We start from the raw sequence: 15,090 nt of genomic DNA, 5'->3' as shown, positions 1-15,090 counted from the left end.
CGTCGTCGAGCACGGATAGCATCTCTACAAGCCTCATTCCATCAGGGGACGGAAACGCGACGTGAAGAAGAGGTAGTACGAGGAATGGAACGTTCGGCAGCATTGATGATAAAAGCCATGAGGTATTCGACCTGACTGTCACAACTGAGAAAATCGTGGTCCGGAAAGGTCGCCAGGGAGGAGTAAAGTCCACAGTCAGCTTTCAGTATGTTCCAGCTCAAAGGACGTGGGGATGGGATGTGGTGCAGGAGACAAATGACACAGGGGAAATGATAGCTCGAATAGGCGTCAGAAAGGACATACCACTCGAACCGACGGGCAAGAGTGGTAGAACAGATCGAGAGGTTCCAAGTGGGAGTAGGTGTGAGGAGTCCGAGAGGAATGTCGGGGCGCCAATATTGACGAAGACAAGATTGAGCTGGTTGAAGACATCCGCCAAGAGGGAGCCTCTCTGACAGGAAGCAGGAGAGCAAAGGGAATGTGGGCATTGAAGTCGCCAAACAATAAAAACGGCGGAGCAAGCTGAACAGTCAGGTGCATCATGTCAGCCCATATAACTGCGGATGACGGAGTGTAGACAGTACAAAAAGAAAAAGTAAAGGCAGAAAGAGTAATACAGACAGCTATTGCTTGGAGTGGAGTGGTCAATGGGATAGGATGGTAATAGACATCGTCCACGAACGAGCAACATGAACCCACCATGAGCTGGAATACCGTCCACAGGGTCGAGGTCAGACTGCTCTAAGCAATACGGTCAGTTGGGCGCAACTTGTTTTCCTGGAGACCAAGGATGAGGAGACAGTGCAGGTGGAGGAGCAGTTTTAATTCCTCCCAATTAGATTGAATACCTCTTATGTTCCAATGTAACAAAGGCATCGCTAGTCAGAAGAAAGGGGGAACGAAACGGGTGAAGAGCTGGTCACCCCTATGTCTGCGGAGGGCCAGGTTTCGAGGGAACAACGCTACGATCGGCGGGAGGCGGATCCTGTTCCATCGAGTCGTCGCCAGCTGCTGCTTCTGCATTCCTGGGTTGCGTAGGAAGGGCAGCATCTTTCTCCGACGACAGGCCAGCTGAGTGCCTGGCAGCCGAGTGTCCCAGCAAAACAGAGGACGGCCAGGAGCAGCGACTCACGGATGGAGCGTCAGACGAAACGCGCCAGGGTGGAGAGGGGGATAAAGAGAACTTCTTTTGAGGCCTTATTGGAAGTCCGATGAGGAACGGCGATGGTGGGCTGGACGCGAAGAAGGTCCTCATGAGCGGGGTCCGTTTTGGAACACCGGACCTCAGAAGCTGGGGTCCGGAACGTTTCCCCGATGGACGCCTGAGAAGATGACCGCTTCTCAGGTGTGGAGGGTGAGGAGGAAGGGTGTGCCCTGGGGCAGAGGGGGCAGGGATTTGGGAGGCGGAGGCATAGACCTGGATGGGGTGAGGAGGTGGAGGGGGGACAGGATAGCGGTGAGGATACTGTGGAAGGAGTGGACACGACTGAGGCAAATGAAGTTGTTAACGTCACGGGATGGAGGCGGTCATACTTCTTCCTGGCCTCAGAATGAGAGAGACGGTCCGAAGTTTTTAATTATTGAGTCATCTTCTGATATGCGGGGAAGTCTTAAGATCTAGGCGAGTGGAGGCCAGGACAATTGATGCACAGAGGTGGTGGGGTGCATGCATGTTCCTCACGAAGAGGACGTCCACAATCGCCCCAAAGGGGCTCAGCCTGACATTGTGACGACATGTGCCCGAAGCACAAACACTGAAAGCAGCGCATAGGAGGCAGGATGTAAGGTCGCACGTCGCACCGGTAGCTCATCACCTTTACCTTCTCTGGGAGAAGGTCTCTCTCGAAGGCGAGGATAAAGTCCCTGGTGTCGATGCGATGGTCTTTGGGGCCGCGCTGGACCATAACATGAATGGCTGAAAATGTTGAAACTCCTTTTAGTCGCCTCTTACGACAGGCAGGAATACCTCGGGCCTATTCTTACCCCGGACCCCCAGGGGGGAGATTTGAGTTGGAAAGAGCTGGTGGTAGGGCTTTATTGTGGTACAGAGCCCACAGATCCATGGACCCAGGTGTCATCAAGGCACTGTGCAAGTTGGTGGTGGCTCTATAATGCTGTGGACTGTTTACATGGAGTGAACTGGGTCCTCTGGTCAAACGATCACTGACTGGAAATTATTATGTTCCTATACTTTGAGATCATTTTCAGCCAAAAAACTACGGGATTTTTATGGATGACGATGTACTATGTCACCAGGCCACTACTTTTCACAATTGATTTCTAGAACATTGACAATTTGAGCAAATAATTTAGCAACCCAGATCGGCCGACATTAAACTCATTGAACAATGATGGGACAATCTAGGGAACAGTTCACGCACGAAATCCTGCCACACAACACTTTTGCAGTTATGGACGGCTACAGAGGCAGTATGGTTCAATATTTCCCTGTCACATTGAGTTCCTGCACTGCGCTAGGCAAAATGAGGTCAGACAGGTTTCTAGGAAGTAGCCTATGACTTATCTCAGTGTATGAGTATATCTACGTTACAGCAGAAAACTCACTTCTTACAGCCATCATGAATGCAATTTTCCTCTGTGATGGTTAAGATGCTTGTAACTACTGTGATGCAAGTTACTTCAAGTGATACAGTTTTGCAGAAAATTATTATTCTTCAGGTTTGTATAAACTTATAGTTGTTGAAATTGGTAGCAACAACATAACCGCCACAACCTCAGCTACTAGCACATAGCTAGAACAAACATTTGTCACGCATTAAGGGAACTGGCTACCTTAAGACTTCCTACAGCAATGAAGTACAGCTGTAGGTCTGTACACCCTACAGCAGAACAGGTGACCAACATCTGACTTGTTGGGCGTTCACTTCCTGGCTGCTATCATAACTTTAAAGGTGGCCTGGTCTTCTGAACATTTCTTGCATATTCTGTCCTCACAATCCTATTCTGCACAGCAAGACACTGCATTCAAACCAAAACTCGACAAGGTAGGGTCAATTTTGTATGAATTCATGTAAGCAATATGCAAATCTAGTAAGTAAATCTGAAGTGCGCACTGAGGTCGAAAAAGTCGATGCTGATGTACACAACATGACGGCCACAGGAATTTTTGTTCTAGGGAGGCAGTCGGGCCACTGGAAGGCCCGTCCCTTCAGAGGGGTGAGTCAACACACACACTTCAACTGGAACGAACGCCCAGAGAGCACAGCTTCAGCCAGAGCTAAGGGATAATGACCCCCGTGTTAGACTTTAAAGCAGATTCCGCTACATTGTGTTGTAGTGCCCAAGAGACGCATTTTTTGATGGACCAACTGCATAGTTACGGAGTTCACAGGAGGACAGTATACACCTAACGAGATGCTACATCTTTCCGCATTGGCCGACTTAAACGAAACGTCCTTCTCCCGTTTAAAAGAGCAATGCTGATTGGCGGAATATTTCTGACTCAAAGAGCCAGAGGAGTGAGGGAAGACAGCGAATGATATACCCTTGCAACTTTTCCAGAAAAAGGGGCCGTTCCATTGTCGCTCTTTGAGTGGGAACATTTAACAAGAGCGAGTGCACTGAAAGAGTGAGGAACAAAGTCTCTCCTCAGTACTTCACTGGGAGATCACCTCTCATTAGCAAATCAGAGATACTCTATATTGAGTCACTCGCAATGAAGCATTGTTCACTGTGTTGGCTACCACACTTATGCGGTGTGAACACTGACAGTACTAGTTAAACGCCTGCGAGTGAGTATTGAGTGGCATCGCGGTAGACTGGTTATCTGACTGGTGTACCACACCAATAGTTAGCCTAGATGCAGATACGAGTCCTTTACTTCATCAAGGCGTAGGGAGAGTGCTTGGCAAAGGTTAATCCAGATAGGTGGGTTATTTGTCAGCAGTAAGCAACACAGGCAGCAATTGTCGCAGCTCACGGTATTGTGCGCTACAGCACACGTGAGCCCCATCTGTCCTCCATAACAGTACACACCATTACCTTTCTCACATGACAGCCTTGACCATACCTAGAAAAGTTATTCAAGTTGTGGAGGTGCGGCCCTCAGCCATTCTGCCGAGTAAATAAGATTCTTAAAGAAAAGGGAGAAAAGAACCTTTCCATACTTTGTAAATTAATAGCATTCCTATACATAAGAAATATACTGTTCCGAAAAGAACCTGGAATTTCATGAATTTATAAGAAAATTTTTTCATTTCTCCATTTTTTGCAATAAATATTTTTCGGTCGTTTAATGTTTTTCTTACACTAACTAGCGATACTCCAGCACCCAAGAAACCCACTAGTTACTTAAGAGAATATTTGTGTCTTTTTCCTTACACTGGACGACTCCAGAAGATGTGTTGCTGAATGTTTTTCAAGCAGTTCTTGATGATACATTAGGAGCGTCTGGCTGACTTCTGTAGTAGTGTGAGGTGGAATTTTTTTCTTCCAGGAGCCAAAGGGTACTTGTTAGAGCAACGCATTGCACAACTTGACAAAATAAAACCCACACTCTCTCAAACTGTGAAATGTTCCTGGAACAACTTCCTAAAATGTTTGTTCCTTACGAAGATATCATTGGGGATGAGCAATTGGTTCCACTCTGAGGGAGGAGTCCCCTCCTCCAAACCCAAAGGGAAATGTGGAATAAAATTATGGTTGTTATCTGACTTAAAACAGCATGTTTGTGTGGCAGAAGTGTGTATAGGAAAGCCGGAAGATGGTCCACGAATAAGAAATAGAGGCAGAACTGTTTTGAGGTTTCTTTAAAGGTTGGCTCTGAGCACTATGGGACTCAACATCTGTAGTCATAAATCCCTAGAACTTAGAACTACTTAAACCTAACTAACCTAAGGACATCACACACATCCATGCCCGAGGCAGGATTCGAACCTGCGACCGTAGCAGTCGCGCGGTTCCGGACTGCGCGCCTAGAACCCCGAGACCACCGCGGTCGGCAATTTAAGGGCTGCAGACGTTTGTAGGAAATGGATGTGCAAGGAGTATAGCAATACAGATGCTAACAACTTTCAGCATTGCATAATTTTTTCAATACAGAGATAAGAAACGAAGCAGTTTTCATATTTTTGACGAATTCAAAATGGTTTCGTGTGGTATATGGAAGTCCGTCGACCTTCTGTGTTCCTATTTTTAGGTTTTGTTTCCGAAACTTACCGGAAATGACATTTAAAAACAAATACCTAAATTCAATGGAAGTTCATTCATTAAACATAGTTGCTGCATTGGAGTGTCAAAACGGTCCAGCCTATATCCAAGCCCTCGGCTATGAAGAGCAAAGCATGCTTTTTTTCTGCAGCTCTGTCGCTCAATGCATCACTTATGTATCTGATGTACTTACCAGATGGGCGGCACCACTATCTGTAGTCCTCCTTCGAATTTGAAATGACTTTCTTAAGCATACAGGTCATCTTATGCTACATATGTAAATTAATGTTTACATGAACATGTTTTATTTATTTTGCTTTACCATTATATATTTCTTCACTCAAATCACGTTGCAGGTTTCAGGAATCAGTTAATAATTGTGAGGATACAACGACAATTTGAGATTCTCAACTTCTGCCACTGCCTATGAATTTCAGTTAACAGCCTCTCATGACGTTTCTTGTGAAGGATTTAAGTTCAGCACCGAAATGCACAATCCATCCATTCTTATACAATTACGAAAATTATCAGCTCCCAGCTAAAGTGACCGAAAGTGGGTGAATTTGTTTCTTTGAGTTAGCCACTTCTCTGGCCACAGCTTTCTCTCCACTTTTGGATTTGTTACCTCTCCAACAGTCAAGACAAGCCCCATATCTGTTTGTGTAAAACCAAACGGGATCTCTTAGAACAAAGAATGACTTAAAGATAAATCTCAATAGGACGGCGCTGTAATTCCTGAATGCAGTCGGTCGGGACGTCTGTAGGCTGTCACGAAATTGATCGGTCGGCCGATTAGATGGAGCACGTGTAGATACAAGAGTAGTAACCGCGTATCCGTTACAGGTATTTTAGTTATGATTGTTATTACGTCAGAGTAAAGCTTTATTTTGGTTAGGATTAATTCCGTGCACCCTTTTAATAAAAGACTAGAGGTGCCTAGAGATACCTTTGGAGCAGAAGTTTAATTTAGCAACGCCACATCTTGGCGACAAGTTTCCACCTACAAGCGAGACACGGAGGCTGCGTTAACACGGTGGCGCCGCCAGAGGCCGCCCCACAACGTTGCCCAAAAACTGCGTCCCACCGACTAGGTTTTTGGAGGGATTAAGATTACGTTAGACTGATCTGTCAGCGAGGTTAGGTTTTAACTTCATTGGACGGGATGGGGGCCAGGACGCCTCTGCTTGGCTACGGGTACTACAATGCCCTTAAAAATACGCCTAATACACGCTAATGAGCCGCATCTGTTTTCAAAAGAACGCGCTCTGTACTATACTGGTTTTACTCAGTGAAGTAACCACAGAAGTTTTACAATTACGTTACATGAAGAGAGAAATATCCTATTACACGCCACAGGTGATTCGTGGTGACTTTGGAGAGGAGTATTACAGACACACGGCACAACTCCAAATAAATTCAGTAGAACAGACATACCCGTATGCCAATTAACCTTCAATGAGTTTTTCAGCGAACATATGAAATAAAAAGAGAAGTTTTAGAATAAGACACTAAATACCTATAACAAGCACAGACCACGTCAGTCAACCGACAGCCACCAGCAAGCAGTAATAACATTTATACAGGATATTACAAAAAGGTACGGCTTAACTTTCAGGAAACATTCCTCACACACAAAGAAAAGTTATCTGGAAACGCTTAATTTCCATGTTAGAGCTCATTTTAGTTTGTCCTTCCACCTACGCTCAATGGCACACGTTATCATGATTTCATACGGGATACTCTACCTGTGCTGCTAGAACATGTGCCTTTACAAGTACGACAACATGTGGTTCATGCACGATGGAGCTCCTGCACATTTCAGTCGAAATGTTCGTACGCTGCTCAACAACAGATTCGGTGACCGATGGATTGGTAGAGGCGGGCCAATTCCATGGCCTCCACGCTCTCCTGACCTCAACCCTCTTGACTCATTTATGGGGGCATTTGAAAGCTCTTGTCTACGCAACCCCGGTACCAAATGTAGAGACTCTTCGTGCTCGTATTGTGGACGGCTGTGATGCAATACGGCATTCTCCGGGGCTGCATCAGCGCATCAGGGATTCCATGCGACGGAGGGTGGATGCATGTATCCTCGCTAACGGAAGACATTTTGAACATTGCCTGTAACAAAGTGAAGCCACGCTGGTACGTTCTGTTGCTGTGTGTTTCCATTCCATGATTAATGTGATTTGAAGAGAAGTAAGAAATGAGCTCTAACATGGAAATTAAGCGTTTCCGGACACATGTCCAGATAACATTTTCTTTCTTTTTGTGTGAGGAATGTTTCCTGAAAGTTTGGCCGTACCTTTTTCTAACACCCTGTAGACAGTTGATACCACCTACCCGAACCCAAAAAAATTCCACTGCAGTAACTAAGATACGCCTCCATTGTCATTTTAAGGAATTAATTTTTGGGGTTATAATTTAGGCATACAATTTCCGATAAAGATGTTACCCACTTCTGGTCTTCAAATAAAGTTGCAATTTCAGTCCACAGATTCCGAACTATATTCCAGTTACGATATTTGTCATCGTGAGGATGACAAACCCCTTTCTTGGACTATACTTATCACTCTCAGTCCGTATTTTATGCGAGAATGTCGCCAGCTTCCACAAAAAGAAAAAACTGGCATGAATTTGACAGATCGGCGTCTGAAGTAGGTACGTTCAAGGCTATGAATTCTACTGCATTGTGACCTAGTGGTATACCGATTTGAGACATTCGGAAAATGTCGACCGTACCCTGACGCCTTCACCGACGCCGTCACAACGGCAAATGGCTAATGACCTCCTCGCACCGGACCAAATACAGTAAAAAAGAAAGTCTTGCTTTAATAGGAGCCGCACTGCAAACTATTCAACTTGAAAATTTAAAACACAGGGAAGTCCAACATGTTTTAGCATTTCTCTCTCAAAGGGAAAGTCTGCCTCACGAACCCGCCGGTCGAGAGGCGGTGAGGCGTACTCCTAAATTTCCTGGCAAATCAGGACTGCACCCCTGTGTGGTGCACGGCACGAAGGCCGACTCCTGGGCTTCGCGGGCAGCGCCCTTCTGCCCAGGCACTACAAGTCACTGGCCCCCACTGATCGCCTTCCACCGGGAAGTTACATCGGGCGTTGGTACTTTCCCGGTCCTGCGAAACGGTCCTCTCCAACGCAGAACCGGAGAGTCATTCTACAAGCGTGCTCTGTTCTTTCACACGGTCCACGATTTAAGAAGTACAAATGTGTCGCTTTTCCCTGACTTCAGAAAAACATTAAGCAACGTCACCTAGTACCTAAAAATGGGTGCTTACAGAACATCTTAGAGAGCTGAAATAGTGAGGGCTTCAGAGAAACAACTCCACTGAAGGACATGCCATTTTAATAACTTAGTTCATCTTTGATAAAAATGAACTACAGTAAAAAACTAGACGCCTATAAAAATTGTGCAAAGTGGCAACGCATGCTACAAGAGAAATTCAAAACTATAGAATCACGACATTATAGAAAAAGAGAAAGCGAATGAACTGGCGGGAAATGATATTGCGATAAGAATTGGACACATGAACAAGCATCCTGAAACATGTTTTCTGCAGTACACAAAATTCCTTCAGTATTTTTCTTGAGGGGAACCAGTTATGACAAAACCAAAATTTTCTGCGAAAGAAATTTACTGATGCAGAGCCACTTGAGCACTTTTGGTTTCAGAGTAATGTAGAAACACGCGAGGAAGTACTAACACGATGGCGTGTCTTACATGACTGCGTGAAGAAAAGCCAGTCGACATTTATAACATTCGTAGATTTAGAGATGTTTTTGACAGTGTTGACTGAAATACGGTCTCCACAACTATATAATTATCAGTTATTATATATAGGGAGCGAACGGATATTTACAATTTTTACAGAAACCAGACTGCAGTTACAAGAATGACGACGTGAAAGTAAAGTGGTAGTTGAGTAGGGAGGCAGACGCGTTTGTAGCCTCTCACCGATTTACGTTTAGCAAGCAGTGAACGAAACAGAGGACATGTAGGAAAGCTAAGTGAGGTCTGCCGATAAAATTGGGAGACAATATAACTTCGAAGATCTTAACGGAATCTGTAGTTGGAAATACGGAAGCGTCCGATCCCGCCCGTCTGCTTTGACCCATGGCGTCACAAATATGGCGGAAATTATCATAAACAACGATTCCAATATGGCGCATATAAAGTCGGTAGGTACACATGAGGACGAAAATACATCGAAAAACACTTTCCACAAAAAGCCTAATGACACTTACGGGACAAGCGCGGGAAATGGGGTGTTTTTGGATGTGGGCAAACTAAATAAACAAATTTAGACACCCACCCCCATACAAAACCACACAACACGACGAAAAAACCGACATCACAGATCTCCCCAAATACCACTAAATATATGGAAACAGACACTTCCCTTGACCTATATAGCTCAACAGCAGCTCCCGATCCCATAAATTTGGATCAAACACTTCCCTTGGCTTATTCCCATAAATTAGGATCAAAACTTCCCTTGACATATATGGCTCAAAAACATCTCCCAATACCAATATCAACATACATAGCCATACATTGGGATTTAACACTTCCCTTGACCTGATCACTGTTAATCTTATCCGTCATATCCATTCCTGAACAAAAACAGCAATCTATTAATTTTACTAAAATTACCATACGATGTACAGCGAACACTAAATTAACCTTCACACTAAACCGTTAACTCACTGAAACGAATTCCACTATAAACACAGCCGACACTAACAATTCTGGATGATTAGCAAAAGCAAACAGCCCATAACACCACACAAACGAAAACCCTGAACATACCACCAGAGAGCGCAACAAACCACAACACGACATCTACAAACACGGCAGACTCAAGCCGAACACCACGCCATCATGACGTCACACAAGCCCCATTACGTCACGGGTCAAGGCCGACGCGTGCGATCGGACGCCCTGTAGTTTATTGACGAAGTCATTGTGGTGTGTAAGCTTTTTTATTTTTGAAATAAACCTGATATTTCATAGTTTTGGTCCGTAGGCTGATTGCACCCTCTTTACCATTTCCAATCTACCTCGTCAGTGAAACAAATTAGGAAAACTACAGCAACTTCAAGAATAGAAAAATGAAGTTTGAAATGTACGATTACATAAAAACTTGACAATTAATATGGAGGAAGGGATGTGACTAGTTTCTCACTACGACGGATGTGGGCAAAAAGTTTACCCTGATTTATTTTTCTATTCTTTAAACTGCTGTCACTAGGCATTTTTTTCACTACCGGGTAGCTTGGAACAACCTAAGGGAGGAAATTATTAAAGAGCGGAAAAACATGAATTAAAGAGTTTATTTCAAAAATAAAAACCTACCCAGGACAATGACCTTCCTAAAACATGGAGCGGCTATGGACCCTGACGTACAAAGGGAATGGACGATGCTTGGAAAAGTATTGGATGTGGTGGAATTAAACCCGGCGTTGCTGAGGAAATAAGATTACAGAACGAGAGGCTGAAAGTAGCAACGAGTTTTACTATTTGAGCAGCAGAATTATGGCCCAAGTGGCAATAGAATTTTCTGTGGAAAATAAACTGTGACCTCTAAAGTGGATGTAACCTGTAAGAAGTCTCTCCTGAAACTATTTCATTTGTGTTATGTATGAAAGCTACGTGTACGATCAAAAGTACAGACGATGAGAGAGGGGGGCGTGTGTAACTAGTGAAGAGGGACTGAATCGAATAAAGGAAGACGACGCTTTGTGACAAAACTCGACTGGAAGTGACGGCAGGAAGTTTTGAGGCAGCAAGGACTAGGTAGGTGCGACGACAGAGCAATGCTTGTCTTACAGGAAGCACTTTCATGGGGAGCTAAGTCGCGGTAATTACGCAGAAATTAAGTTTTGCACAGCACAGTAGAGGTCAAATTAAAAATAAATCAGTTCTTGATTAGTGTTCGTCAATCTAGCACTAATCTAGGGCACCAGGAAGCATGCAGCAAATTTCAAAACTAGCTGTACAGTTAATCGAGGAACGTGTTAATCAGGGCGAGAGCGTCGGTATGTACTAAAACGGCAGCGGAAGGCGCTACAATAAATGCGTTTCGCATTGTGATGTTCGAGAAATTACTGTAGCGCCCGATCTTGGGTACCACTCATCTACCATGTTATGTCAAACATGAATGGTAGTATGTTCCTTCTGGCAGGGCAGCGAGAATTTATGCGAAACTAGTTTCAGTAAAATGCATTCAGAGCAGACGACAGTAATTAAAATGCAGTGAAAACTAATGAGAAGTATCGGAACTGCAGTGTAATAGACATAGCTTCCGATGAAAATTTGTGCAGACCGACACTAACCCTGTTTTAGCGGTTAGCGTATTTTACCGCCTCAGTCAGACTGTGTGGGCACGTGCTCAGGGCTGGCGGGGAAAATACACACACACACACACACACACACACACACACACACACACACACACAGCTGTTTCCATGCATTACCTCAACAACAGTCGCAGTTTCTACCACGACACTATTCATAGGGGGTTCAGAATTTCTGGAACGGTATTCATCTCACTATAGCTTCATGGATTTCATTCCCATTGCCTGCGTTTGGTTTCAGTGATTTAATTCAGTAGGCGTGCATTCCTGTGACAGACCAACGCACGCTCCCCCAGTGGAGTCTTTGCTCGGTACCCCACAAAACGTCTGGTTGGAATGTCTAAGTGATAGGCGGAAAGACGAGTGGCAGTTTGAGACAGGCCTTAAGGCGTGCGCAGATTGCCTGCTTTTCACAAGTAATCGTCTGGAAACAGGCTATCTCGGTTCGACGCTAGCTTGACAAAATCCTTTATCACGACAAATTCAACCTTTTTTGCCGAGTGCTGTCTGCGAAACGAATAGGAAACAGTGGCATGCGTAATACAAATGTGAAAGTAAACAAAAAATTTTGAAAATGAGAAACCAAACCGTTCCCCTCCCCTTCAACTAATACGGTATTTACACTTCTGTAGCAAACTAATGCGCGTAAAACAACTTAAGGAGGGGGGGGGGGGGGGGGGGGTAGGACGTCAAACCGGCCGACTTTGAGCAGGAGAGGCATCATAGGACACTAATTTCCAGTGTCTACACTTTTACAAATAAAGTCATAAAACTGTCAGCATCACCAGGAGGGATTCAAATTCCTTTCAGTGGAAGTTCGAAAACAACGAAATAATTTTTTTTACATGTGAAATTTCATTTTTTCCACTTACGGCTGTATTTGTTGCTATAGGTACACTTTTCTTCATAAGTTAGAGAGATTCTTTGATGAATTTTGCACAGCATACATACCTTACTTACAGGTGTATGAAACTCTAGAATTTATTTAAATTATGAAAAAACGAATGAGTTTTATTTTAAACTTGATGTTTAGAAAAAAATTAATAGTTAATTACCTCAATTTTTACCACAGTTTTTAATACATGTGGAAAATTCTAGAGTTTCCTACACCTTTAAGTATGGTTTGTATGTCGTGTAAAATTACTCGAATCTCTTACTTGCGAAGAAAAGTGTACCTATAGCAACAAATGCTTCCATTAGTAAGTGAAAAAATGATGAAATTTCACATGTAAAGAAAATTATTTAGTTATGTTTTCGAACTTCCACTGCTATGAGTGTGTCACCATGACCAGGAAGGATTCAGAATTCAAAGTTTTATGAATTTATTTGTAAAAGTATAGACAGTGGAAATTAAAGTGTCCTGCGGTGCCTCTCGTGCTCCAAGTCGACACGTTTGACTTCCTACCCTCCTTAAGTTGTCTGCTATCCTAGCAGAGTCCTGCTATTCCCTCCCTCCCTCCCTCCCTCCCTCCCTCCCCCCCCCCCCAGTCACCACACACACACACACACACACACACACACACACACACACACACACACACACACACAGTTAAGTAGCTAATCGTCGCGATTTAATTCTATTCCATACATTAGAAATGGCTAGTAAACGCCTATGACTGTAAGAACTGATTTGTTTACAAATCAACATTCGCTGCAGTCAATGAGACTTTTCTTTGATTTAATTATTCCACAACGTATGGACATATTTTTTCCGTGGGTTTTGCACAACTGTCGATATACGGAAAAACGTGCTTGAAAATGGCAATCACTTTGCTAAAAGCGCCGTGCAAGAAATAAATGAAACTTGACTGTCACCATCAAAAGTCGTTCGTCAAAGAAACCCAGTCTGCGCAGTTTGTGTCCGATAGAAGAGGCGGTCTCGCTCTCACCCCACGTGTTGCGCTGCTGCTGCGTCTGCCCACTGCACTAGCTCGCGGCGCACACCCCACTAGAACACTACGTCAGGCCCCTCTTTCCCTGAAGCGCCGCTCGCACAAAGCATTTCAGCGCGAAAGATACGAAGCTAGTCTCGAAAGGTGGTCAGTGTAAACAGGCACCGCTGTCTTTGCGTTTTACAGAAAACTGAGTTGTTTCCCTTCTCGCTGTCTAAATTCCAGAGCCTGCTGCGAAATATGAAGTTGGTGCATAAGTTCACAATAGTCCACAATCTTGGGGTAACATCCCGACACTGCGATTGTGGAAACCACGTGCTTTTGAGCCGAAGAACTCGTCGAACCAAGTTTGGGGGATATTCGCATCCGGAAAGCAAATTCATTGAAGGCTGCTGTACTGGGAGGGTAAATGGTGAAAATCTGACAGCGCAAAATCGGGTGAATAAGGTGGGTGCGGGATGACTTCCAAACCCAGTCCCTGTATAACTTTTTCAGTGTAGCAGAATGTTGGAGGACTTTGTTGTGGAGTAGCATCGCTTCACGTATTCGTGGTCGTTGTTCTTAGATTGCGTCTGCTAGACTTCTTGTTGGCAATAAATGTCAGCAGTGATTGTTACACTCGAGGACGCAATTCGCAGTACGTCACACCTAATACGCAACGTTATCTTTGTGGACGGGCACAGGTCTTTGTACGGCTTTATTTGGGCTCAACCATTCCACCCCTTTCTTTAAGTTAGCATAAAGACACCACTGACCGTCACCAGTAACGATACCGGACAGGAATGGTCGGAGTTGTTCCCGAGCTAACTGATGATGCGCAAGCATTTGCCCACATGCTGATTTTTGTGATTTTGGATTAGACCACCTTCCCCACTGCACTACAATGTCGCATTATGGTGAATGATCACAGTTCATTCCATTTGCCAGTTCTCGATCACATTGAAATGTCTCATTGTGGCTTAACGCGTTTAAACGATCTACATCAAATTCGGAAGATAGTCTTTAACGTCGAAAGTCACTAATCTCAAAACGATCCTCCATCAAACGAAAAAGCCTTTTTCTTGCTTTTCTCAGTCCAATGGTAAATGTTTCTGATTGTCTCCGCTGCTGTCACCCTTCTACTGAGAAACAGAAGAATATGTCCGAAATGCTCCGATTTCTCCAATGGCACTCTATTTTCTACCTTCCACAGCTCCACTCATTATCTCCAAATGAAAAAACAACAAAATGGAAACTCAAACAGCAACAGTAAACGGGCAGTGTATATAAACTGATACTCGGTAAATAAACGCACAGCAGCCGGAATTCCAACATGCAAAACAAAAACGCCACGAACTTATGCACCAGCGTAATAGTAAAGAATATGTCTCGTAGAGTAGAGCGGATATAAAATGTAGACTGGCAATGCCAAGGAAAGCGTTTCTGAAGAATAGAAATTTGTTGACATCGAGTATAGATTTAAGTGTCAGGAAGTAGTTTCTGAAAGTATTTGTATGGAGTGTAGCCTTGTATGGAAGTGAAACATGGACGATAAATAGTTTTGACAAGAAGAGAATAGAATCTTTCGAAATGGGGTGCTACAGAGGAATGTTGAAGATTAGGTGGGTAGATCACATAACTAATGAGGAGGTATTGAATAGAATTGGGGAGAAGA

The 15,090-nt window shown here is 44.1% G+C and overlaps 1 protein-coding gene across 1 annotated transcript in view; it reads right to left on the bottom strand.

Annotated features, from left to right (window-relative positions):
- LOC126278389 (trithorax group protein osa-like) overlaps positions 1-13,484 on the bottom strand; it is a 104,673-nt gene extending 91,189 nt beyond the window's left edge. The window contains exon 1 of the mRNA XM_049978487.1: positions 13,434-13,484. The gene's annotated coding sequence lies outside the window, so the exon portion shown is untranslated. The remainder of the gene's footprint in view (positions 1-13,433) is intronic.
- Positions 13,485-15,090: the final 1,606 nt, after the last annotated feature.

This window comes from Schistocerca gregaria, chromosome 6 (genome assembly GCF_023897955.1).
Source record: "Schistocerca gregaria isolate iqSchGreg1 chromosome 6, iqSchGreg1.2, whole genome shotgun sequence".
NCBI classification, from domain to species: domain Eukaryota; kingdom Metazoa; phylum Arthropoda; class Insecta; order Orthoptera; family Acrididae; genus Schistocerca; species Schistocerca gregaria.
This window is presented reverse-complemented; position numbering and strand designations above follow the sequence as displayed.